Source organism: Meriones unguiculatus, chromosome 18 (assembly GCF_030254825.1).
Source record: "Meriones unguiculatus strain TT.TT164.6M chromosome 18, Bangor_MerUng_6.1, whole genome shotgun sequence".
NCBI lineage: Eukaryota > Metazoa > Chordata > Mammalia > Rodentia > Muridae > Meriones > Meriones unguiculatus.
Genome location: NC_083365.1, coordinates 38128508 through 38153477, shown reverse-complemented (window position 1 = coordinate 38153477; position 24970 = coordinate 38128508). Strand labels below are relative to the sequence as shown.

General features: G+C 44.9%; 1 protein-coding gene across 3 annotated transcripts in view; it reads right to left on the bottom strand.

Annotated features, from left to right (window-relative positions):
• Positions 1–11053, bottom strand: part of Ehf (ETS homologous factor) — a 40832-nt gene extending 29779 nt beyond the window's left edge. The window contains exon 1 of one of the 3 annotated variants that reach the window (XM_060371455.1): positions 10884–11053. The gene's annotated coding sequence lies outside the window, so the exon portion shown is untranslated. The remainder of the gene's footprint in view (positions 1–10883) is intronic. The other 2 variants (XM_021658771.2, XM_021658770.2) reach the window with 2 other exon arrangements.
• Between the last annotated feature and the right edge of the window lie 13917 nt (positions 11054–24970).

The window sequence follows — 24970 nt, the reverse complement described above, 5'->3', positions numbered from 1 at the left end:
CATTTCCAGATGGCTCTTATGATGTTTGTTTGTTGTTGTTTTTACTTCAAAAGAATTCTGTGACTGGTTTCACGATCCCTGACCTGACCTAGCCCCACCTCCACTTTTAAGAGATTATTTAACCACGTAGGTGTTAAGCCTTACACCCTTCAAAATTGATGAATCAGCCTTCAGGAGAAGGAAACTATCTCTGAGAAATGCTTGTTCAACTATTACAAATATTTACTGGTCTCTTCCAATTAACATAAATACAAGATGAGCTGCGTCCTGCTAGATGCTGCAGAAAAGAAAAATAGTGAACAAAACATAGGTGCTTCCCGGCACTAAGAGATTGTCAGCCAAGATACACTTTCAAAACAATAACAGATCTTTCCAGAGTTCCTGAGTTCATTGATCCCCTTGGTAGTGGAATGGGAGCAAGAGCAAAGACAGCCAAGCAACCTTCTGTGATTAGGGGAGAAGTAGTCATGGAAAGAATTTCAAAAAAATAAAAAAGCAACTCAAGGGCTGGAGAGATGGCTCAGCCGTTAAAGGCTAGGCTCACAATCATAAAAAAGCAAGTCAAGTCTTCTTTTCTCCAACAACCCCATACCCTTGCCCTCTGAGAAAACCCTAACTTAGATGTGGAGTTGGCAGACAGAATAATGCCTCTGAATTTCTCAAAGCAGCCTCAGCCAAAACCAATCTCCGTTTGGGTCAGAAGAAAGCAGATGGTTGTCAGCATGGCTGAAAGCCTCTTCCCAGGACAATGGCATGTTTATGCGTCAGAGGGTTAGGAATGGGTTGTTAACCTAAAACCCACCAGACACAGAGCTGTTAATTCAGTTGTTGGCAGGGGCTTCGGTTATCTTCTGAATTCCTCCCAGAGGGGATAAGCCCTACCTCTTCATTTGAGTTGGCAGCAGGATTATTTTTTTGCACCTGTTGCTCTACTCCGATAACAATGCAGTTAAGCATTGATTTGTTGGAAAATAAACAGAAAAAAGAAGAAAAAAAAAAAAAGAGCAGAGAAAGGCATCTGCCCAGACAGCCTAAGCTGGTTTGACTCAGCCTTCATGCCAATTTGTTTTTCCTGTAAAAACCAGAGAAAACCCTGTTATTTCAGTTTTGATGCTATCCTCCTACTCCCTTGGAAGAAAGAGGGTATCACCTAGGCCAGTGGGAGCTGGCAGGGCCCAGGAGCCAGAAGACTTTGTACTTTTCCATTGGCTGCTTTGCAAGGGCACTGAGGGGTGTCCAAGGTCTGCAGAGTGATATGGCCAGCCTCCAGCCAGCCCAGGTTCAGATCAGGAATGAGACGAACAAGACTGGAGGAGGGACCCCAGGGAGGTGATTCCATCCCAAACCACACTCTTCAAATGACTGGCTTCTCAACCTTGGGGTGCTCAGGGAAGAGGTATGGTCTATGGGTGACTACCTAGAGTGGAGACTTGGCACGTGCACCCCCAGTCTCAGCCCTGCGTCTCTCTGATGGTCAATATCTAGCCAGGACGAAAAAGCCCAGACCACGGCTTCCCCAGAAAGCCTAGGTATGGCTAAGTATGGCTTTGCCTCAGAAGTGAGGCTAGTCAAACTTCTACCAAAACCAGCTTTCAAAAGCTCATTCATGTTCTGCTGCAGGCTTGGAGGTCCCAGGAAACAGATGTTCAAGGTATGATTTCTTTAGTAATCCAAACAACATTATTTCTCATTAGTTTACCAATAACACATGATAAGTTAAGCCCCCAAAAGGCCACAGAATACTAAACAAATAATCCGCCAAACAGAGACGATGAACACCCCTCAGCCAGTGGCATCATCGCCCAGCCTTCAGCACAGTCAGAGAAAGGGTCTTCATATTTCTTTCCGTGCACAGTCATAGGCACTATGCATCGTTCCCCCCCAAAAAAAAACACCTTTCCACCCAGCCTTCTTTGGGCCACAGGTCCATTACTACAGGGGTTTAAAGGGTCACAATGTTGTGGGGACGGGCTGTGACACAGGCAGGGTTTGTGCCTTCTCTTCCCCTGAGTGTTAAGGACAGGGTGATCCAGCAGGGGTGGGACATGGCTGGCTGAGCACTCCCAGGCATTCTTGTCATGAGCAGGGCAGGGAGTGGAGTTCCTAACATCAAATCAGGCAGCAGAAAAAAAGAAAAGGTTTAACAACACCCTTAGTTGACTGAAAAATAAATAAGACCAACTGCGCAGGAATGCGGGAAGGGTGGAGGTGGGTGAGGGGTGGGGACTGGAGGCAGGGAGGCATTGGGATGGCCTCAGACAATGGATCTGACCAATTCAAAAGTCAAGTTTCCTCCCAGACAAACACCAAAACGTCAAGCCAACAGCCATCAATCCGAAACCTCACAAACTGTATGATTACGAAACAACAAAAACTAGACGGGGAAGGCAGTTGATAGCTACCGTGTTTACTCTGTAGTCTAAATAGAGAAGAACTATACATGAGCTACCTCCTGGAGTCCTCATGAAAACTCCAAACAGAGCTACTAAAAATCTCCATTTTACAGATGAAAGGCACAGTGAAATTCAAAAACTTAACCCACCTATGTAGTAAACAGATAAGGTGTACTATATATGGATTAGGGAAGGCGTTGGGGAGAGCAGCATGTTTTTTATGGCTTTGAAAATGGGTCGTTCTGTCACTAGAGAGCAGACATCTGTCTCCTCAGCCCTCATATTTTTCATTTAAAAGGCACTTCAAGATGGCTCACTGAACTTTCCCCCTAAATGTGAGGAAAGATGCTGATCATCCGGTGCTCCAGAAAGAAGGGTGTCCTAGCGTGAACAAGAGTCTGGATTCCTGCAATGAGAATGACTCGTTCCCCCCCCCAAACGTATTCATGAAACTTTAAGTCTGGGTAGAGGAGAGGCTGAAGAGGTCCCCCGGTGATACAACACATGTTGAGCTTGTAAGATTCAATCCCTAACACCAAACCAAGCAAAAAACCCTTCAGTCTGGCTTCCTCTTGAAAGCCCCAGGTTGACTCAGGGATTCAAGTGGCTACCTGCAGTCATTTCAAACTTATTAGCCTTAATAAAAGAGCACTAATAATAGCAGGAAACACTGACAAAAATTAGGTAGAATTTATAGCTCCTTTAGAGAGAACCGGAAGTCTGAGGGGAGAGCTGCTAGTGCTAGCAACACCACAGCACTGAAAGAAACTGGGTGTGTTGTTTGGAAGCCTAATTTCCAACAGGGGAGATCCAGCAAAGCCTTCCCCGCCTTCCAACCCCACAAGTAGCTTTCTTTTTGTTCAGATAACCATTCAATGACAGAGGTCAGAAACCCAAGCTCCTTCGTAGATTCTTCCAACAGGAATCGGGGCCCCTCAGCACATGGGGTCTCGTTCCCCTCACCCCTCCCAGAACACTCTGCGTCTCCTAATTCAATGGTCTATGTATGGGAAATTCAAGAATGAAAACTCACCTCAAAGGCAAGTACCTCAGTCACACAGATACTTTCCCAGGAGTTACATCCCAAAATGCTAATAATGGCTTCACCCCTTTCCTTGTTGTTTCAGAGGGCAATCGCAGTGCACAAACAAAACAAGAACTCCTCAGCAACACAACACCATCTCCCCCCTCCTGACCCAAGCTTCAGCTCTGTACCTGAAATGGTTTGATGCGAAAGATAAGCACAGACAAAGGTTCTCCAAAGCAGCTTCCCAGACTGCCAGGCCCCAAAAGTTGTCATGGATTTCAGAAAGCCCACCATAATGAAAGGCAGCCTAAGCTACAGGATCTAGGACTCAGTGCAAACGGAAAAAGCAGGGCCCTTTGTTCAAACCTTACTGAATGTGCTAAGCTAGGTATGCTGGCACACAGTTACACTGTTAGCACTTCAGACACAGACACAAGAATGTGAGGAGTTTGCAACAGCCCGGTCTAGGTGGTCTATGTAGTGTGTTCCAGGCCAGCCCTAGCTGTATAGGAGAGAGAGAGAGCATGTAGGTCAGTAGCATAGCAACAGGGCATTAAACTGAATAGTCTTACTATGTGCAGACTCTGTAACGCAGACCATACCTACATGACCACATCAGTCACCCTTGTCTCTGGCTCTCTCTAAGACATCAGCCCCAACTTTTTTTTTAATTTTATTTATTTATTTATTTAGTACAGTTTGTTCACTTTTTTCCATTATTTTTTTATTTTTAATTATACTTTATTTACTTTGTATCCCCCCTCTAGTTCTCTCCCTCCTCCCCTCCCAATCCCTCCCTTCCTCCTCCTTCTCCACACACTCCCCTCCCCAAGTCCACTGGTAGGGGAGGGTTTCTTTTTCTTCCTTCTGATCCTAGTCTGTTAGGTCTCATCAGGAGTGGCTGCATTGTCTTCCTCTGTGGCCTGGTAAGGCTGCTACAGTCTCAGAGGGAGGTGATCAAAGAACAGGCCAATCAGTTCATGTCAGAGACAGTCCCTTTCCCATTATTATGAAACCCACTTGGACACTGAACTGCCATGGGCTACATCTGTGCAGGGGTTCTAGGTTATCTCCATGCATGGTCCTTGGTTGGAGTATGAGTCTCAACTTTTGCCTTTACTCCATCAAGACTCTATCACCACTGAGAGGGAGGTGTTATTTTCTGTCTCTGAACACCCTGTCTTTGTGCCTTCTCAGATGCTTTAGAGGATGAAACAAATATAACTTGAACTTAGCCGAAACCCTCTCCGCCCTGTCCTCAGCAGACACTCAGCAAACAGCATAATTAACGTTAGTGTCATCATTACTCTCTTCACTATGCCCTGTGTCCAAGTACATCCACAACTCCAAGGCCATCTATAAGCAGAAAAAAACATTCCCCTGCTGTGGTGAAGAATAGGGAACGGATGATGTACTAGGCAGTCATTTCCTGTGCAAGAGAATGCTGTACTCTAGGTCCTCACCCCTTTTGTTCTCTGTGGATCCTGTGCACTCTCTCTCTCTTGAGGCTTTTGAGCCTCGTTCTCAGTTATGGCTAAATGTGTGCTTCATTAACACACTGAATTAGGATATCTCTCACACATCTAATTATCTCTGTGATTTCAGGTGTTGATACGTTGATACATCTGTAACTAGTACAATGCAGAGTAAAAATTGTAATGGTTTTTCTTGGAAACAATCACAACTGTAGTTATTACTAATGGGAAGTTTTGCCTATATTCATATTGAAAGGATATGTTAAAGGTTACTAAAGTAACTAAAGTTATTAAAGTAACTAAATGTTACTAAAAATAATATCATTATTTTTTTTTCCACATCAGAGTCCGTAAGTCCCTAGGTCCCCTGAATTCTCCTTTGGATCCGAGGTTAGAACGCTGGATGTTTTACTAACAGCAAGGACTATTTGTTCAGCTCGGTCTTTAGAAAGGGTTTGTACCTGCCCACAGCATCTCAACAATTCACAGAGAAGCAGACCCACGATATCTCAGCAAAATAAGTAGACACACACACACATATACACCAAAACCTCCAGATGCCCAAGGGTAATGCTGTCTGCATCAGTGCTCAGTAGATACCTGGAAAGTCTCTCAAGAACTGTAGGAGTGGGCACCATTTCACACAGCTATGCTATCTGGTGAACAACCTGAAGAAAGACAGTTCTTCCTGGGCCTTCTACATGCCCAGGTATCAAGGCATAGGATAGAGATATGCTGAAAGCTCACCCCTAAGTGTATCATGGCTTGAGGCCAGCTCAACATAAGGCTCAATTTGGACCATCCCATTTCCTGCTATCCCACTATCTCCAGGAAAAATTAAATATCCAGTTCATTCCCCAAGGTCAGGGTTTAGAATCATTACAGAAAAAGTCAAAAAACAAAAACAGAATTTAATATTCATCTGTTCAGTGGCAATAGCAATGGAGAGAAAACACCCAGATTGAACACTTTTTCACTTCCAGCCTACAAATTGTTACAACAAACTACTCATGAGCATCGTCTGGGTGCTGTTACGTTCTTTGCCTCATTTAATCCTTATCGGCCCCGCACAGCAGGTGTTATTGCCCCATTTTCCAGATGTGGATGCTAAAGTTTACAGAATCCACCCAAAGGCACTCAACCATCCGGTGGCAGTATCCAATTTAAAGCCAGGTATTCTGAGGCTACATCCAATGTTGGTCTTACCACGTCCCAGGAAGCCCCAGCCCCAGCTATGAGAACTCAACACTTCCCCGCCCTTTCAGACGCAAGCAGTCAAAATCTACTGTTTATTCATGATCTTTCACACAGCCTCTGGCCAGTAGAGAAAACGGCTGAATTACAACTAGCTGCTCTTTAATATCTTAAAAAGAACAAAGTTAGGGATAGGCTGAATTTTAGGCCAACTCAACAACCCACGCAAAGCCAAGACAAGTCCGGTCAGCAGTTACCTGGAAGACCGGACTGATATTAGCAATCTACCTTCCAAATCCATTAATCTCTTCCTCCAGACTGTAACACCAGTCCTACTGAGGGACGCTTGCTGAAGGCTCCTAACAGAGATTCTGGGGCAAATTCCACACAGTGGTCATTAGGTTTGCCAAACTCTGTCGTCACACACAAGAAAACCCCCCTCTTATTCTGAGCGGCTAATTAGAATTCAGCTGGTATTAGGTGGGGGAAGGGTTAATAGTGACTAAAGTTACTCAGATCCATACCTGGTATAAGGCCCTACCTAGCCCCAGAGACTGCTTATCGTGAGTCTGCGATACAGGGAGAACAAGAGGCAGCAGATAAGCCACTTTAACTTCACCATAGTTACATCAAAGAAAGCGCGCATCCAGACGAGGCTATCCAAGATAAGTTTTTATAATAAAATAATTAAGTTAATGGGATGTTCAGTTCCCTTGACAGGGACACAACTATCTGTTTGGCTCTTTGCCCCCTTTTTACTTTAGGCTTGTTTCATCAGAAGTCATGTTTTGGGTGCACCTATACACATCGTAATTTAAATAAATAGTCAAAACTCCTTAACAGTGATTATAATGCCAAGAAATAGGTATGAGAGGATCAGGAGAGGGGAATACAAGTGAGGCCAGTGACCAGGAAATAAGGAGCCTAGCCCCGAACAGCAAACCAAAGACAGACTGTGGTTAGGTGCTAGTGAAATCATTTTCAAAGGAACATTTTATGGGATGTCTCTTTTAAAACCAAGTCAATTAAAACTCTAGGAGCCTCTTTAAGTGGGACGCCATGCTTGACCCTGTTGTAAGCTCTTTCTGCTGCAGATATAGAGCTGAGCCGTCCAGGAGGCCCAACCAGCCCTGTTGTCTACATGATTACCATCGAGTCTTCCTCTAGGATGAGGGTCACATCTTTCTCATCTGCCCAGTCACCCATGGACAAATCAGTGCAGCACAGGCTGAGTGGATGTCGGAGTGTGGAAGGCTCACGTTGGGCTGATTTGAAGGCAGCTGTGGTGCTGCTTCAAGTAGTATTCACAGCTCACCTGCTCTCTATTATCACATGCCTCCCAATTCTGCTGTCCCACCAGCTCTGGGCCCATGGATTAGAATGGCATAGCATGTGCAATTAGCTGCTGAGACACCACACACACACCCACACACACCCACACACACACACACACACACACACAAAGGCTCCGGGTGCCAGTTTCATCCCTCACCAGTCTCTTCTTAGTCAAAGTTCTTACGACCTAGAGGAGACATTTAAGGGTCTCCAGTGGTCTTCCTGTCTTGGGGGCATATATCACCCCTCTCTCTATGTTCCCGGAGAGTTGTTTTTTTTTTTCTTGTTGTTGTTGTTTTTGTTTTGTTTTGTTTTTTTTCCCCAAGACAGTGTTTCTCTATATAACCGTCCTGGCTGACCTGGAACTCGAGGCTAGCCTCAAAATCACAGAGATCCACCAGCCTCTCCCTCCCTGAGTGCTGGGATTAGAGACTGTAATCCTGCTAACCCTCAACATAGTGGCAGGCATCTTAAGTACAAATGCATCTTAAAGCTAATCAGGATGTATAAAAGAGAAAACTAAAATCCGAGAGAGATGGAGTGTATCGTTCTGTGCCAACTGCCGGATCTCCTGACTGCCATGCTGACTGCACTGCCCCACCAACTGCCTTCCCTGTACTGGGCTCCAATCACTCCAAAGTCAGAGCCAGCCTCAGGGACGATTCCCAAAGAAATGATCTTTGTTCCCATCTGAAAAGCAATGAGGTTTTCATCAACTAACTCTGAAGGACTGAGGGAATTGTCTACTCCAGAGCATCTTGGCTTCCTTACCATGTGCCATTTGGCTAGAAACTGTGTCCTATCCTAAGATAAGCTATCATTTACAGCCATTCTCCCCAGAGTATCACTGATTTTTTTTTCATCTCTTAGTATTTGGCCCTTTAAAATTATGATCAGCATTAAAAAAAAAAAAAAATCACAAATTTTAATGAGAGGAAAAATGCCTGCTCCTTAGAACAAATCGTTTAAAATTATGTTTTAAGTATGAAAATGACAAATAAAGTGAATTATCCATCCTCTCCCCGAGGCTGTTCGGAACTGATTTAAGGAAAGTTGGGCAGTGCGGCAGCCTCCTGCCTCTCTGCTCCAAGGGAGACCCCACTACAGATTTGGCTTCCCCACACCGAAAGCCACTGCTCAGAGTTCAGTTAAACAGTAACAAAGGCAGGGTCAGGGTGTGTGGTCACCAAACCAATGCTTCTCAACCGGGGCCCCACCCATGACAGAAAAATCAGTTGCTTCGCTTCCATGGAAGAGGAGAGCCAGGTGGGCAGGAGAAACGGCTTAAAACACCCAGCAAGGTGGTGGCACTGGAATTCAAGTTTCAAGTTTCTATTTGGTTCCTTCACAGGGTAGCCCTGCGTGTTGGCAGGCTCTGTTTGGGTGCTTCAGAACCCTCCCCACCTCATCTCAAGGAAGGCTTCAAAGGCCATCTCTGTTTGAAAAGGCCTAGGGATGCCTCCATCCAAAGGGAGAGACTAAGTGAGCTTGCCTGAAAGCCTCCACACCTGTGCGTGACGATACACTAGGAAACAACATCCTCGCATGTTAAAAAAATGAAAGAGAGGCCAGTGAGCACGGTCCAGTTCTCAAATCCCCAGGAGATAAGAAGGAAATAAAACCTAGTAGGATTCCAGAAAGCAAGATCCCACTTCCTTAGAGCAGAACACGGCCCCCAAAGCACTCCCATTCTGAGCTGCTGCTATCAGCTAGCTAACAAAATGCCAGTGAGAACACAGCTGAACTCTCAGTTCCACTTTTGTCTCAGGCCTTCAAAGCAGTCAAAGAGGTATTGAAAGAGCATTGGGAGGAAGCCAGACAATGAATGGGAGACCCTCAGGGCACCCGCAAACACCGAATCATGAGTGTGAATGAAGCCTGTCAGAGGCCTAGAACAGCCCAAGGTACTCCCATGAGAAATCACGGCCTAATAATATAATAAAAACATCAGGGAACTTGTGTGGATATAGGTAATATAATTTTTTTAGCACACACAACAGCAGCAAGGGGTATCGACTCAGAACTTTTGCATAAATGAGGCCTGGGTTAAACACTCCTGTAACTTCCAAACACACTACTGGAAGAGGTCCTGAACATGGATGCCTTGAGTGGTCACATAACTTCCAACACACCTTCCTCAAGTCTGCTCTTTCTGAACATCTCTGCCCAACAGTCTAGAAGCATGGAGGTGGTACTCATGATATCTGGTTTAAATACAGTTACAAACTTCCAAATAACTCTTATCTCTTCTGTCACGGGTTTTAAATGCCACTGGCCAGTGATGCCGTGAAAGTGCCACAAGGCTAATAGCATTCTTAACCATGAAATTTTCCTCATAACATGTCTTTATCTCCTTTGTAGAAAGCACCTCTTCCCTGGACCTCAGGGGTGGTAGCACACAGCCATCCTTGGTCCCTAACCTCCCCTCATTCATTAAAATGCACCGTCTCGATACATCTTCACACCAACAACCGCAGAACCTACTGGTGTTTCCCTCAGAAATCTCAGACTCCAAACTCCCCCGTTCTTTCTGAGGCCAACACGAAGAAACAGCAGAGACATCGGAGGGCTCAAACTCGGAGAATCTTACGCTTCAACAGGCATCATCCCACAGTGGCCCTCAGAGTGTCCCAAGGAAGACTGCCACCCTGATGCTCTCAGGAACCAACAAGATCCATTCCCCTACTGTTCTCTGTTCTGTCCACGCTGGGACCAACACTTGTCCATGGTATACAAACAAACTCAAAGGAGTCCCTGTAGCAAAGGCGTATGTTCCTGGTGAGTCATGTCTGCCTGTCTGCGCATAGTATTTATTCCATTGTGGAAAAACAAAGAGTTGGTCTGTCCTCTTGTGATATGGTAGAAATAATTTACCTAAGGCGAGTTTTCTTTCTGCCCGGGATCATTTTTAATGGTAGAATCTGCCTACCTACCGTGGCCAGCTGATCCCTGTTCCCTTTCCAAACTGGAATACCTAAAAGGTAAGTCAGCTTTTCCCTATAGCTCCTGAGTTAGGAAAATATATATATATATATATATCAGCAAAGATACCTCTAGAATGTGAGACCTACCAGCCCTTAGCCAACCAGCTTGTTGTCACTGAGCGACATCAGAGTCACCTGTCCTCGGCTGCTTTTTGTTCCAGAGAAATCTAACCCAGGATATGGCTTTGTCACACCACATGGGCAGACAGAAACCAGGGGACTTTTAGACTCTGGCTGATTGGAAGTCCAGACAGTGTAGGGACTTTCACAGACAACACTCAAAGCGAGTAGCCCAGCTACTCTCACCCAAATAAACTCTAACAAGACCCAGTAGGTGAGCCCAGGTAACGCAAGCTTACTTCTTGGCAGCTGCCTCGGGGAGGCTCTGGTTTATTTTCACCTGTCTGATTCAAGTTCGTTCCACACAGGTGTTTGAATTCCAGGCTCAAAAGAAGATTTAAAAGCAAGGACCTACCTCATTTACCTCAAGATTCTGGGTGGGAAGTTCTGTGGCTCTGTCGATGAAGAGGGCAGGAGGAAACTATCACCCCAGCTCCGACCAGGATGGGGAGCCACGGCCTTATCACGTCTGAGCTCTCATCAGGGTGAAGATAAATGCATATGACAATAATTTAAAATCATTTTGTAGGATGTTAAGCAATAAGCCACCAACCGGGAATTCCCTAAGTCACTTCCCCCTCCTCTGATTGGCTGTCCGGCCCTTTAAAAAAATAAAATAAAGGATTACAAACATTGGCTCATTTGCATTTGGCCAACTCACACGTTAGTGTTCAAACAAAACAGGTCTAACCAGGTTATGCCTGTGTCTCAAGAACAGAGACAACCTGTTAATGGATGAGGAATTGATTTGGTAGTGACTGTACTTTTCAGCTTAGAGGCAGTTTCAGGTGAAAAGTACCTCACTCCCCAAAGACACAGTGAAGAAGGGGGGGCTGTATAAAAGCCATGCCCCTGTCAGGCAGATGCAGGAAGGGGGCTGTGGAGCTGCTCTTGAACATCTCTCATTTTCTAACCTTATCTAGCCCTCTCTGCTTTGGCATGGAGATCCTTGCCCTGGCTGTGCAGGTACCAGGCGTGGAAGGAGCTTCTAGGCTATTCTGTCTCTGGGCATCATGACCAACTCTTTGTAGTGACTCTTGACCATTTCAGACGACTTTGAACAGCCCCGGGTAAGCACCTCAGAGGAAGGTTAGACGGAGCGGTCCTGGAAGGGAGGCTCCACTCTGAGACCTTATATCTAAGGGCAACAATCATCCTTGGTAAGGCGAGGGCTGCTCACCAGATCCTCTCCACTTCACCTTGACACTTAGGTGGTGCTTATTACTTTTTATCAGCCCTCGCTGTAAGATCCAGAAAAGAGAAAACCAAAATGCCAACAGTGTGAGCAAGTTGTGGACCACACAGAGGATCTACAGATTTCATAGGTTCCCATCCCCCTGAACCAAGGATGTACAGGGAGTTTCCTATTCTTGCTTCACTGGATCCCAAATGTTTCTCCACCTGCACAGGAAAGTGACTGCCCTGGCCAGGAAAAATACAATCCCCTAACCATTAACTTTCCCCCTTGGGTCTTCCTGGACACCAGCCTTTATGAGCAAAGCATCCAGGCAGGTATCTTGAACTCTCCAAGCCTCCTCTCCCTTTGTTGAGAGACAGGAGAGAGATTGGGCAAAAAGATGAAGATTTTGTGATCACAGAAGTTCCTCCTGTAAAAAAGAATACACACACACACACACACACACACACACACACACATGCGCGCGCACACGCGCATACGCAAAGACTTTCAGAAAGAACAGAACCCAAATGGCTGTTGTGTGGCTAACAAGGACTGCTAAGCCAGCAGCAGTATTCTCTTACACTCACTTGTTGCTTGGGTTAAGCCACATGAATTCAGAGAAGTTTCAAGTGCAAATGATAGTGGTGGGGCAGGGGTGGGTGTGGAGGGGTCTTGGAAGAAGGTGGGCCATTAAAGGAGGTATTGGCATCCTTAATGTGGCAGGGTGTGGGATAGCTCTATAAACCAAAGCCCTCTTCTTCTCTAACCACCAGCAAATAAACCCACCTGCCCTCCAGTTCAACCTTGTCTACCTGCCAAAGGCCGTGTTAACATGCAAATGTATGCCCTCAGCCTGATAAAAACAGTAAATGTCATCATTGCCCATTATCACATTAGCCCCAATTAGTTTATCAGCTCCTGATCTGAGAGAGAGGCCCCAGGGAACAGCCAGCTGGAGAGATGAATCAAGCTGTTGGGACTCCACCCCCCAGAGGGTGTTTGCAAGGGGAGAAGGGTGGTGGGGGGCGGGGAAGAAGGGTTCTAGGGAAAGCAACCTTGGCCTTTTCCACACCTTTGCCTGACCTTCACATGAAACCACAGAAAGTGGTGAGGGGTAGGTCATATATAGTCAGTCCTGAGGCATGAACATCAGATGTAAATGCCTAAAAACGACGTGGCTCCCTAGCTCAGGCCCAGCCACTTCTAGTTATATGCCCTTTAATTTCAAGATGTGATAGTCTATTTCTATCTCCATTCCTTTTCCACTCTTAACCTTGTCAGCTAAAGGGATACTCCTGAGAAGAGTCAATCTGGGGCATTGGTGGAGATGGGAGGAGATAAAAAGATGTCACCTTACAGTCACGGCTACTGTGAAGGTTTACATATATATATATATATATATATATATAAACGTGTACCTAACAAAGTGTCTGATAGTGAGTCTTTATTAAGCATTGATTGTTTTATTTACTTGAGACTGAGTTTACCCTCCTAGAAGAAAAGCAATAGTCAAAACAATACCTCCCCTCTCAGGAAAGGGGTGGGAAGGGAGAGAGAAACTATTGATTCTTAAGCATGCCCATGGTGGACAGATGAGGTCATTTACCTGATAGTCAGCTTCAACAAGACAGTGCTGGTAGATGATAGGGAGAGAAAGAGAGAGTAAACCCCATAAAACGCTTTAAATAATCACTATGGAGGCATAAACAGAGCAGATACTTATCACAGATACAGAGTAGGTTCCTGAAAAGGAAGTGGGCAGTGTCATTATCACCACAGACTTTCCCCCATTCATTCTGTGTTTCTAAGATTCTCTGGGAGACAGATAAGAAGGAAATAAAATAATGAGGCAGAGTCAAAAATCAGTATACTACCAAGAACTGGAATAAAGTGTAGAAACACAAATACTCTGAATAGAAACCTCATCTTCCCTACGGGTCAAGTCTCTGCCAAGCATTGGACTTGTGCAAAAACCTGGAGCCTGAGTCAAGTCCTACTGTACAAACTTGAGAACCTTAGCTTGGATGCCTTGCTCCTAGGTAAAAAGCCAGGCTGGCAGCTTGCACCTGCAATCCTAGCACTAGGGATGTGGTGACAAGAGTTCCCTGAGGCTTGCTGGTCAGCTGCTCCTGTTAAATCAGTGAGTTGCAGTCTCAAAACATTAGATGGAGAGTTATTGAAAAAAAAAATCTCAACCTTTGGCCTCTATGTATGTATCCACTCAGATACACACACGTACACACACGGGGGGGGGGGGAGGGGAGGCACAGGTAGAGAAGACAGGACTATTTGCAATGGCCCAGAGTTCCCGAGTTAGCTGGATTGTCTACTAAAAGATCTATATGGCAAAGCCAAAGAAGCAAAGGGACCTAACTGCTAAACTAAGGCCAAAACGAAGAGTCTCTGAGATCCTCAAGCCCTAAGGGGTCCAAGTCTCAGACAAAGCCCCCATGTCGTTATAAGACCAAGGGCAGTCATGTCCTTGCTTTACACAAAGATAGATGTGCTCTTGCTTTACACATCCGTTCCTGACTAGAAGCCTATGTTTATCTTTGAAAGCAAATGTGTGTTTGTGTACATGTCTGCTTCTCATTCTCTCCTGATGATATGGATCTACCCCGGGCAGAATGGGACAAGTATATAATAAGAGACAAACAAAAAGTAATACAAGCTGAACAGGAATAAGAAACTCTCAAACTCTCTCTCTCTCTCTGTGTCTCTGTCTCTCCCTGTAAAACTCACAGAGGACAGAAAGTCAATCATTTATTAGGCTGGCTATAGTCAAATAAGGAGCTAGGGGTCAGACATATCTTGCCTCTTGCCATCTTCCTTAAATTTAATGTTAATGATTAGATTCCAGGGTATCTCTCTGTACTGTGAGATGAGCTCATGGGCCATGAAAGTGGCATTTTGGTTTCTTTCAGAGGTCACAGGTTGACAGTTGTCCTCAGATTTGCGTGGAGCTTTCTGTGGCTATCACGTCTGTGTACCCATAGGCTGAGCAAACCCTCTAAACTGCCAAGGTAAGCCTCAGTGTGGAGTAGAAGAGGAACCCAATAACACTGAAAAGAGCTCAGTGTGGTAAGAGACAGACCCATAGACAGACAGAGACACTTTCTCCATCATTGGAACATGTCCCCAGCCCTACTTAAACATCAAAGAAAAAACGTACACACTCCCAAATCTTATTCAGGGCTCCTCCATTCCCACACAGTTTGCCCCCATCTTATCTCCTCTAAAGTACATTATTTTCTATTTTCTCTCTGGCTTTATCTTCCTTCATGAAGAGCTTCACACACTGTCCCAACTTAATGAAATCGTCACTGCTGGAACAGACACTCTGGGTTTTTGTTTGGTCGGTTGGTTGGTTTTATTTGTTTGTTGTTCGGTTTAGGGTTTTTTTGTTTGGTTTGGTTTGGGTTGGGGTTTTGTTTGTTTTTTTTGTTTGTTTGTTCATTGTTTGTTTGTTTTTTTCAAGACAGGATTTTTTTTTTTTCCAGGACAGCTCCGGCTTTCCTGGACTCACTTTGTAGACAAGGCTTTGTAGACTTCGAACTCACAGCGATCCACCTGCCTCTGCCTCCCTGAGTGCTGGGACTACAGGTGTACACCATCACATCTGGATGGCACTCTGGTTCTTGAATCAAACTACTTTCAGCCTCTCAGCTTCAATTCTCAGTCTCAGAAAAGGCCAGAAGACCAAACAAAAGTTGGCCTTTGCCAGACAAATTTCCTGTGGCAATTATTTTCTTTTCTGTATAGAGAAAAGCTCTTCATAATTTTAGCAGGCTTCTCCACCTTCTGCACTACAATTTTTTATAATTGACAAATTTCAATTGTATATATCTAAGGTATACAACATGATGCTTTGATATATGTATACCTTGTGGGATGAATAATCAAACTAATTAGCATATGCATCACCATACATACTTAGCATTTTTGGACAGTGAGAACATTTGTGATCTGTTCTCAACAACTTTCAAACACACAATACATTGTTTTTAGCTACAGTCACCATGTTGTATAACATACGAAACAATTATGAGTTGTTTTCACATGTTATGTTTTGCATAAGATCGCCCTTCCCACTGTCATGGAGCACTAAATATAAAATGCATTAAAGGATCCAGCCCAGCTCAGGCTACTGAGTGAGTTAGACCTTGTCTCAAAGAAGTGAAAATAAATGAATGAACAGAAAAGCAAAATGAAACTAGAAAACCAAAACGAAAAAGTCTAAAACGTGATGACAGACCTGGATCTTGGAGGCCAATCTTCAGCCCCTCTAGTTCAATAGCAAACAGTGAAAAAGCTGAATGTTCAGAATAAAAATGGAGGGGAAAACCCACTGCAAAAGTAGTGATTTTGTCTTCTTGGGGAAGTCTTGAGGGTCTTTTGACACAAAGGTCACCCTAGTGCTCCACAGATGTTGTGGCTCTGGACAGGCTAAATGCCACCCGAAAAATCTCTGATACCTGGATCCATAATTGAAGAACAGAGCAGAGGGGCCTGTAGCAGTGACAGCAGCCAACAGAGAGCAGCAAGGAAGCCTAGCTTGGAAAAGTCACCATCCAATGGCCATCATTCCTCACAAGCAGCTTAGAGTGTCTCAAAGTGACCACCCAGATGGCCATCCCCAAAATGTCTTCCAGGTAAAACTAGGACCATGCCCTTGCCCGAAACACATCTCGAAACTCCTGAAAGTGATATCGGAGAGTAGACAGGCACATTTACTGGGACTATGCAAAACACTCATTTGCATAAATAAGTTACCCATTCAGGCCATTCAAAACATTTGCACCTGTGCCCTGGTAGGATGGCAGGAAAGAAGCCTCTGGAATTATTTCTGAATAATTTCATTTTGGGGGGAAATCCAGATGAAATCTCCCTGCTGCTGTTGGGACACGTCTCTGATTTTTCTCCCCTCTCTCCCCACCCCAACTCTTAGTAACCACATGTTGGTTCAAGGTTTGATATTAGTCAGTCTCCTGCTCTGGATAAACTGTCTGCCAAGTAGTCCTGTTTTGAAAGTTAACTTCTTTTATGACATTAAACTAGGGAAGTTTGATAAGAGTCCTGATTTGGAGGCTAATAGACCTGAAATTCTGAAAACCAAATACACACACACACACACACACACACACACACATTGTGTAGGTGGATGTATAGTAAAACTGAAATAAGGAACTTGGCTACAAACAGAACTGAATCTGCATAGTCAGTGCATGTGAAAACTTTTGTTAAGCACAGAATCCTGTAGCAAGAGGGACTAACCACTGTCTGCACAAAACCCCTTTCTGTGGAAATCACAATGGTATAAGGTGTGCAGGGGAGATGGCTCAGTCAGTAACATGACTGCCCACAAGGATGAGGACTTTGATTCAGAGCCCACTTAAAAACCAGGCATAGTAGTGTATGTCTATAACCCTGTTCCTGGGGAGGTGGAGACAGGCTGGTCTTTGGGCTCACTGGCCAGCCAATCTAGCCAATTGGTGATATCCAGGTTCAGGAAGACTTCTATGTCAAAATAAAAAGGTGAAGAATCACAGAGGAAGACATTTGAAATTGACTTCTCACTTCCAGGTGCACATTTACATAGACACACATCTGTTTTAAAATTAATAAGAAGAAAAGGAATGCTATAGGAAGCAAAAAGGAAGGAGCCATGCCAACAAGCCCCACTCGCTGTGAACTCTTTTCCACCAACACCGAAATCCAATGTTGACAGACTTTTCCTATCAACACCAAAACATCTTCACAGCCTTCTTTATGGCCTCATCGGTCTGTGGCTCTTGGGAAGTTCCTAGAACCACCAGGGCAAAAACCTCAGGGGATCCAATCTTAGAAGTCATGGTTGTGTGGTCATGGTGAGGGAGGGGTGTGGTCATGGTGAGGGAGGGGTGCAGGCATTGTGAGGGATGGGTGCCCCTGGCAGATACCTAGCCTTCGCTAATCCATTTTCTTTCTAGCTTAGCAGGTCAACTTAACTTGAAAACTGAAGGCCATGCTGAGAAACATATGCTGCTTGCTAGGAGGTGAGAGAAGCCCTGTCAACTTGAGCCTTGCCTGGGGACAGCATTAGAATCAAGTGAGATAAGCCTAGAAAGCCACAAAATGACAGCAGTGATGGTGTAACTGCCAGGCATCCAAAGCTCTGCAGGTCCCTGTGGAGTCTGTGGCCTTCCTCAGAAGAGACCCATTCATTCCATTCACTCATTTTCCTTCTGCCTAAGGGCTTCCACCGTGCACAGGGCACAGGGCAGGACTCTGGAAAAGATGGTGACCCAGAGAGAGAGGGGGTTTGGGGCTTAAAATTAACCACAATGACCACAAAGTCAGCTTGGTACTATGTCTTACCATCTTAGTGGCAGTTGTACCTGAGCACCTCTCTTTCTCTGGGACACACGAACACACATGCGCGTGCACGTATACACACACATACACACACACGCCCTATCATAAACTTCTTTGCATCTGTGACCTTCTCAGGTGACATGCAAGATGATTTCAAGTGCATATCATCATTTTTTCTTTTTAAATTATTTTTATTTTTATTAATTACAGTTTATTCACTTTGTATCCCCCCCGTACCTCCCTCCTTCCTTTCCTCCCAATCCCACCCTCCCTCTTCCCCACCTGTGTCCCTCTTCCAGTCCACTGATAAAGGAGGTCCTCCTCCCCTTCCCTTTGACCCTAGTCTATCATATCTCATCAGGAGTGGCTGTATTGTCTTCTTCTGTGGCCTGGAGAAGGCTGCTCCCCGCTCAGGGGGAGGTGATCAAAGAGCAGGCCAATCAGTTCATGTCAGAGACAGTCTCTGTCCCCATTACTATGGAGGCCACTTGGATACTGAACTGCCATAGGTTACCTCTGTACAGGGGTTCCAGGCCGGCTCCATGAGTGGTCCTTGGCTGGAGCATATCACCATTTTTAAGTTATGTGATTTTGGTGTGAGAAAAAACAATGTTAGTAAGTAAAAGTGAGTCAATTGAAGGGAAAAAATTTAAGTTCTGTAACTCCAGTGAGAATGGAAACAGCAAAAATAGTTGCAAAGAAATGGGAAAGGTTGAAATGTGAAGGAAACTGGCTTAAAGGTGGACACTCCAACACTTCAGTACCATGGCTGGTAGCAAATTCTTCGTACAATGTCCTGCCGAGGGAGACACTCTTACCCCTGCATGGCATAGTCTCCATCTAAATTCCTAGTCTGAAGTCTCTAGGTCTGCAACCTCAGAGGGCATATCCCAGTACCAGGTCGGTGTCTTCTACAAAGTGTTCTGTGCCTCCTTGTTCCCTTATGTTCTACCACCCACCCAGGACCAAGATGGGCAAAACAGCCTCTCCCCAAAGCATCTTCCCATTCAGCCCTCCCCAGCTGCCTTCATTCAGAACTTGAGCTTCCTAGGATCCTTTGTCCTTGGAAACATTCGATATTCAACATTTAACAAATGCTTCTGGACCTTCTGCCTCACGCTTAGGGTGTGCTAGGCAGGGGTGTCTCGGTCACTGCAGGGGTGAAGAGGGATGTCTACTGTGGGAGATACAGTCTGTAATGAGGTGACAGCCATTTCGGATTCTGCCCCATGGGGTCCTTTGGATTACAGCTTTTCCCTGCCACCCTGGCAAATCTCAGCCAAATCTTTGTGGTCCTGCCTCAGAAAGGCCTGACATAGCTCCACCCAAATAGCAGAATAGCCAAACCTACTTGTTGAATCAAATCAGATGCCACCAGCTCCAGGGTTAAGACCTCGGATCTAAAATCATTAATGTCCCCTAAAGATCCTGTGCACGGTCCATTTTTGGTTGTTGTTGTTTTGTTTTGCTTTGCTTTTGCTTTTGTTTTATTTTTTTTTTCCAGACAGGGTTTCTCTGTATCCTGGTTGTCCTGGAACTTTCTTTATGGACCAGGCTGTCCTCAAACTGACAGAGATCTGCCTGCCTCTGCCTCCTGACTTGCCCATCTTTTAGAATTGGTTCCCTCTTTACATCTGTTAGAGCCCAATGTTCCTTCAGTGTATAATATGGGCTCTGTCAGGTTTGGTGACTTTCTGATGTTCATACAGTCCTTAAGCAGCTGGCAAAGCTTGAGGTCAAGTTCAGCATCCCCCTTATGACTTCTGTTAGCACACTGAGATCTCTCTTCAGGCTGCAGACTCCTCCAGGAGATAACCCCAATCCCTATGGGGAGCCCAGCCCACAGAAGGAACTGAGGCCATGTGGTTATGCTAGAAAAGAGGGAGACAATGAGAACCTCAGGAGTTGGAGAAGGCCAAAACCTTTGAAAAAAAAAAAAAAAAACAAACAATGCAGGATTGAACCTTCTGTCTTCTTTATATTCTCTCTTTTCTCTTTCACCGCTCCCCCAACCCTCCTCCAGAATCCCCCACCAAGCTCAGCAGGAAGGCCACGTTAGAGTGGACAACTCATTCTAGATGTTCCTCCATTTTAACAAAGAATGTCCCAGGAAACCCCACATTCCCAGTCAAAGCAGAAAAGCTGGCCAACCTGGGTGCATGTCACACAAACATTTCCCAGTGTCCTGATGTCCTGCAACAGCCCTGCATCCTCAGACCAGTGACCATCTCTGACCATGTCTCTGTTTTCTCATCTGCAAATGGACTTGATAACACGCCTCACTCCCATCGCTGCTGCTGGGAACAGAGAGAAGGCATGCTAGGGGCTCAGCATACACCATGAACACCTACATTGATTAATACCCGTGAATGATCCACTGAGAGCCACGTGGGAAGGAGCAGCTGCCTGCTGAATCAAAGAACCCATTTGCTGGTTAATACTGACTGAGCAACCTTCTCTTTGGGTAGCCAACATGTGGCAGGAAAGAAGAGTCATGCTTGCAACATGCTGGCCACCAAGCCCTCGCTTCTACCCGGCTGTCTTATTTTGATCAAGTACTCACTACGCACCAGATACTGTTTTACTAACATGCAGCTTATTACCTAATCTTTAAAAAGACTCTAGAAAGTACCACCACAATCCCACATTTTAAGAATGAGAACCCCAAAGCTGAGAAAAATTAGGTGACTTTCCCAAGGTCACACTGCTGGGAAGGACAGATGGGAACCAGCTTAGGCTGACGTCAGGCCCTCTCTCCTCAGCCTCCTTCTAACCACGCACGCACGAGGAATGTGCTCTCCCCTAGCCTCAGTGGGAGCAGACAGCTGCTCTCCCCTCTAAACAGAAGCAAACTGGCGTTTGCTTCCATACTGGGCAACCTGATCAGTCTCAGAAGGCCAGAGAATTAGCAGACAAGCCTTTGCTTGCTGGGAGATGGTTTTACCCTAAAGCCCTGCTGGCTTTCCCAGAACCCTGAGCTAATATTTACATAATCTTATTACATCTTTTCCAGCCTCATACTGAGGAGAAAACCTGAGAACCTGCTTGGGTGACTATTGCCACTGGAGCGCAGACAGCTTGTTTGTCAGCCCACAACAAACACATAGACTAATTACAGAGGGAAAGGTTCCTGCCTTGGAAACAGACTGGATTTGTATCTGACTCCACTATTTGCCTGTTCTATCACTCTGGACAATTTGAACCTCAATTCAATCAGCTTTAAAATGAATAGAAATTGGTCCCATTGTCATTGCTGGCATCATTATCTCTTGTACCACTTCAATGTGCAAAACCCCTTTGATGCAGTGGTCATATTTTTTTATTGTGAGTGTGTATGTGTGTGTGTGCAAGCACACAGATGCATGGTACATGTGTAGAAGTCAGAGAACAACCCCTGGTATCCATCCTTAGGAACCTCCCATCTTTTTGATTGAGACCATTTCTCTTACTTGCCTGGGATTCTACCAGTATAGGCAGGCAGAGCTGGCTGTGATATCCCCATAGTCCTTCTCCCATCTCCCACCTCCCAGCACTAAAATGACAGGCATGTACCTTCATACCCAGATGTTTACAATGGGTTCTAGGGATTCAGACTCAAGTTCTCACATGTCCCAGGCAAGTACCTTACTGACTGAGATGTCCCCAGTCCATAGTGGCTACCTGTATCCCTAAGGAAACCCAGACTTGGAGAAGTGAGAAACTGGGCCAAGACTCTACGTGGTGGAGGAAGGTCTAGAGCACAGACCATCTAACCTGAAGGCCTTGCACATCATCTGTCTCATGGGCAAAGCTCTCATAAGGCTGCCCACATTGGCACACCCAGCTCCTGTCCTCTGCAGCACAGTCCTCGAGCCCATGCTTTTCAAGTGCTTGGGTAGAAAAGAGGGTGTTCTCCTCAGGAGTGTACACCCCAAGGCAGCACCTCCTCCTCCTCGCTGACCCACACTGCCCTCCCAGGTGATGGCAAGTGACTCACCAGTCTGGATGTGCACACTGGAGCTTGAGAATGACTCAGGAACACAGAAGGACTGAGGAAGGAGTATCTAACTGCAGAACAAAGCCAGGCAGCCACTTGTGGCCAAGATAATTACAAGCTGGAGCAGTGACACGAAGGCCAAGGGCGGTCTAGTTTACAAGGTCGTAAATCACAACCTCAAAGACTTCCAGGAGGTCCAGAGGTTCCAGCAGGTACTTCGGACCCAAGAAAAGTTTAAAAACAAAACAAACAAACAAAAACCAAATAACAAAAAAAGTCGCTCAGGCTTTCTATCACCCTGCAAAGTCTCCATGTTATTCTCCCTGAGTCACTTCTACTAAGTCTCCATCACTGGCCCTCACTTGTCCAGGACTCTTCAAAAGAGCGGGGAGAATGTGAGGTTAAGGGATGGTAGGCTTGTCAAATATGCACAAATCTACATTGCCAGTTAAGCAATGGAAGTTCTGACTTGTCCCAGTGTCCTGTGACAGGTTGAATATGGCCCTTTCTCAAGAAAGAAAAGAAAGAAAGAAAGAAAGAAAGAAAGAAAGAAAGAAAGAAAGAAAGAAAGAAGAAAGAGAAGAGAGGAGAGGAGAGGAGAGGAGAGGAGAGGAGAGGAGAGGAGAGAAGAGAAGAGAAGAGAAGAGAAGAGAAGAGAAGAGAAGAGAAGAGAAGAGAAGAGAAGAGAAGAGAAAAGAAAAGAAAAGAAAAGAAAAGAAAAGAAAAGAAAAGAAAAGAAAAGAAAAGCTTTTATTCTCATGTATCCAACCATTATGGCAGCAGCCTCTAAGTCCAGGCCAACCACCACCAGGCTCTAGACAGCATTTTGGTTTAGAAAAAGAGGCCTCTTTGTATTCCAGATTGGTCATCTGTGACAGTGGGGCTTTGACCAAGTCTTTGCCATCAGTCAGACACAATTTCCATTGATAACTATTTTCCCAGAATAGTACAAACTTGACTGATGACTTTACTTCTGGGGGAGAGATAGATATAGATAGGTGATTGATAGATAGATAGATAGATAGATAGATAGATAGATAGATAGATATGTTATTATTAATACAAATAAATAATACTTGTAAAAATAATATTTGTATAAACAATGTGTGTGCATGAATACATATATGTACTTGTGTGTGCATATGCTTATAGAGTCCAGAAGATGGCGTCAGATCCCCTAGAGCTGGAGTCATGGGCAGTTGTGAGCAGCCTGATGTGTGCTGGGAATCAAACTCTGGTCCTCTGTAAGAGCTTCAAGCACTCTGAGCCATGTCTCCAGCCATATAAAACTTTAAGATTTATTTTCTTTTAAATAATGTGTTTATGTGTCTAAGGATGTGCATATGTGACTAGAAGAGGAAATCTGAATCCCTTGTGCTAGAGTTGCAGTCAAATGTAAGCTGCTCTTTGTGGGAGATGGGAAGAGAACTCAGGTCCTCTGCAGAATGGGATATGCTTTTAACTGCTAACCCACCCCTGCAGTCCATTTTGAGAATTTCTTTTTTTTTCTTTTTTTTTAATGAAGCTAGTGGGACTGGGAACCAACTCCCAACCAGATCCTGAGTTCTTACTCTAGAAAAGGGTATTGTCAATCACCATGACACAGAACTGTTCTGGTTAGTGGGTGTTTTGTTTTGCTTTGTGTCAACAAAGTAGGGGTCATCTGAGAAGAAGAAACTTCAATTGAGAAAAAAAACTCCATCAACTCGACCCATACACATGTCTATGGGGCATTTATTTTTTTAATTAATAATTAATGTGGAGAGGCTTTTGCCCCTCCATAAGTGGTCCTGGGTTGTAATAAAAAAACAAGCTGAGTAAGCCAGGAGGAGCAAGCTAGTAAATAGCACTCCTCCGTGGCCTCTGAATCAGCACCTGCCTCCAGGTCCCTACCTTCGGTTCCTGTCCTGATTCCCATTCATGGTGGACTGTCATGTATGCAATAAAGTAAAATAAACCCTCTCTTCCCCAAGTTGCTTTTGAGCAGTATTTTATCACAGTAATATAAACTCTAACCAAATCCACAATTTTCCAACAGCCTCCTCAAGGTTTCAGAGGCCACATAGTCTCTTCCCTCCTCTCTGCTCCAAGAGTTCACTCTCTCACCAGCACACAGATCTGGCCAGGAGCTCTTTCCATGGAAATGCTATTTGGTTACCAGATGCTTTGCATCTAGTAACACCAAAGGACTGTGACTCCTGGTCATGTGATCAGGACATGAGCCCAGCCGCAGCTTGACACTGACAGGGACACAGTCTTTTTAAGGTAACACCTAGATTTCCTCACGCTTTTAAGGACCACCCTTCCAAACACAAACTTCCTATAATAACAAGCTCAGAAGACATATTTAATGTTTAGGACACAATACTGTGTGCTTAAAGTCCATCGCCTACCCCCCGTGCTTCTAAACTCCACGTTAGAAACTGTGGAGATTCTGTACAATCCTCAAAGCAAGTCTCCCCTACATCTCAGGGCCTGATTCCCTCCATTTTATTGAAAAGCCATTCTTCAACTGGTCCAACCTCCTGATGTCCTGAAGAACTAGATGCATAAGACAGAGCAGTGAGATGTAGTTAGCCAGTGTCCCATGACCACTCAAGAAAGGAATTGTTGAAATCTCCAACAAAATTAGTAGCATACAACAAAATTAGTTCAGGCATGGACGGATATTATCGTACAGTCTACAAGGAAAAAGTTCGGTAGCATCTACCACAATTTCAGATACTCATATCCTTTGACTCCAGTTTTTAGAATTCCTCCTGTAGATGTATGTACAAAAGGCTACGCAGATATGTGATGAAAAAACAGAAAGCAAGGTCAGTCTTTTTTAACAGGAGAGAGCTTTAAAAAAAAAACTACAGAATGTTTACAAAGAAATGAAGGAATGTTTAGAAGGTAGATCTGGGGCTGGGTATGTGGCAAAGTGGTAGAG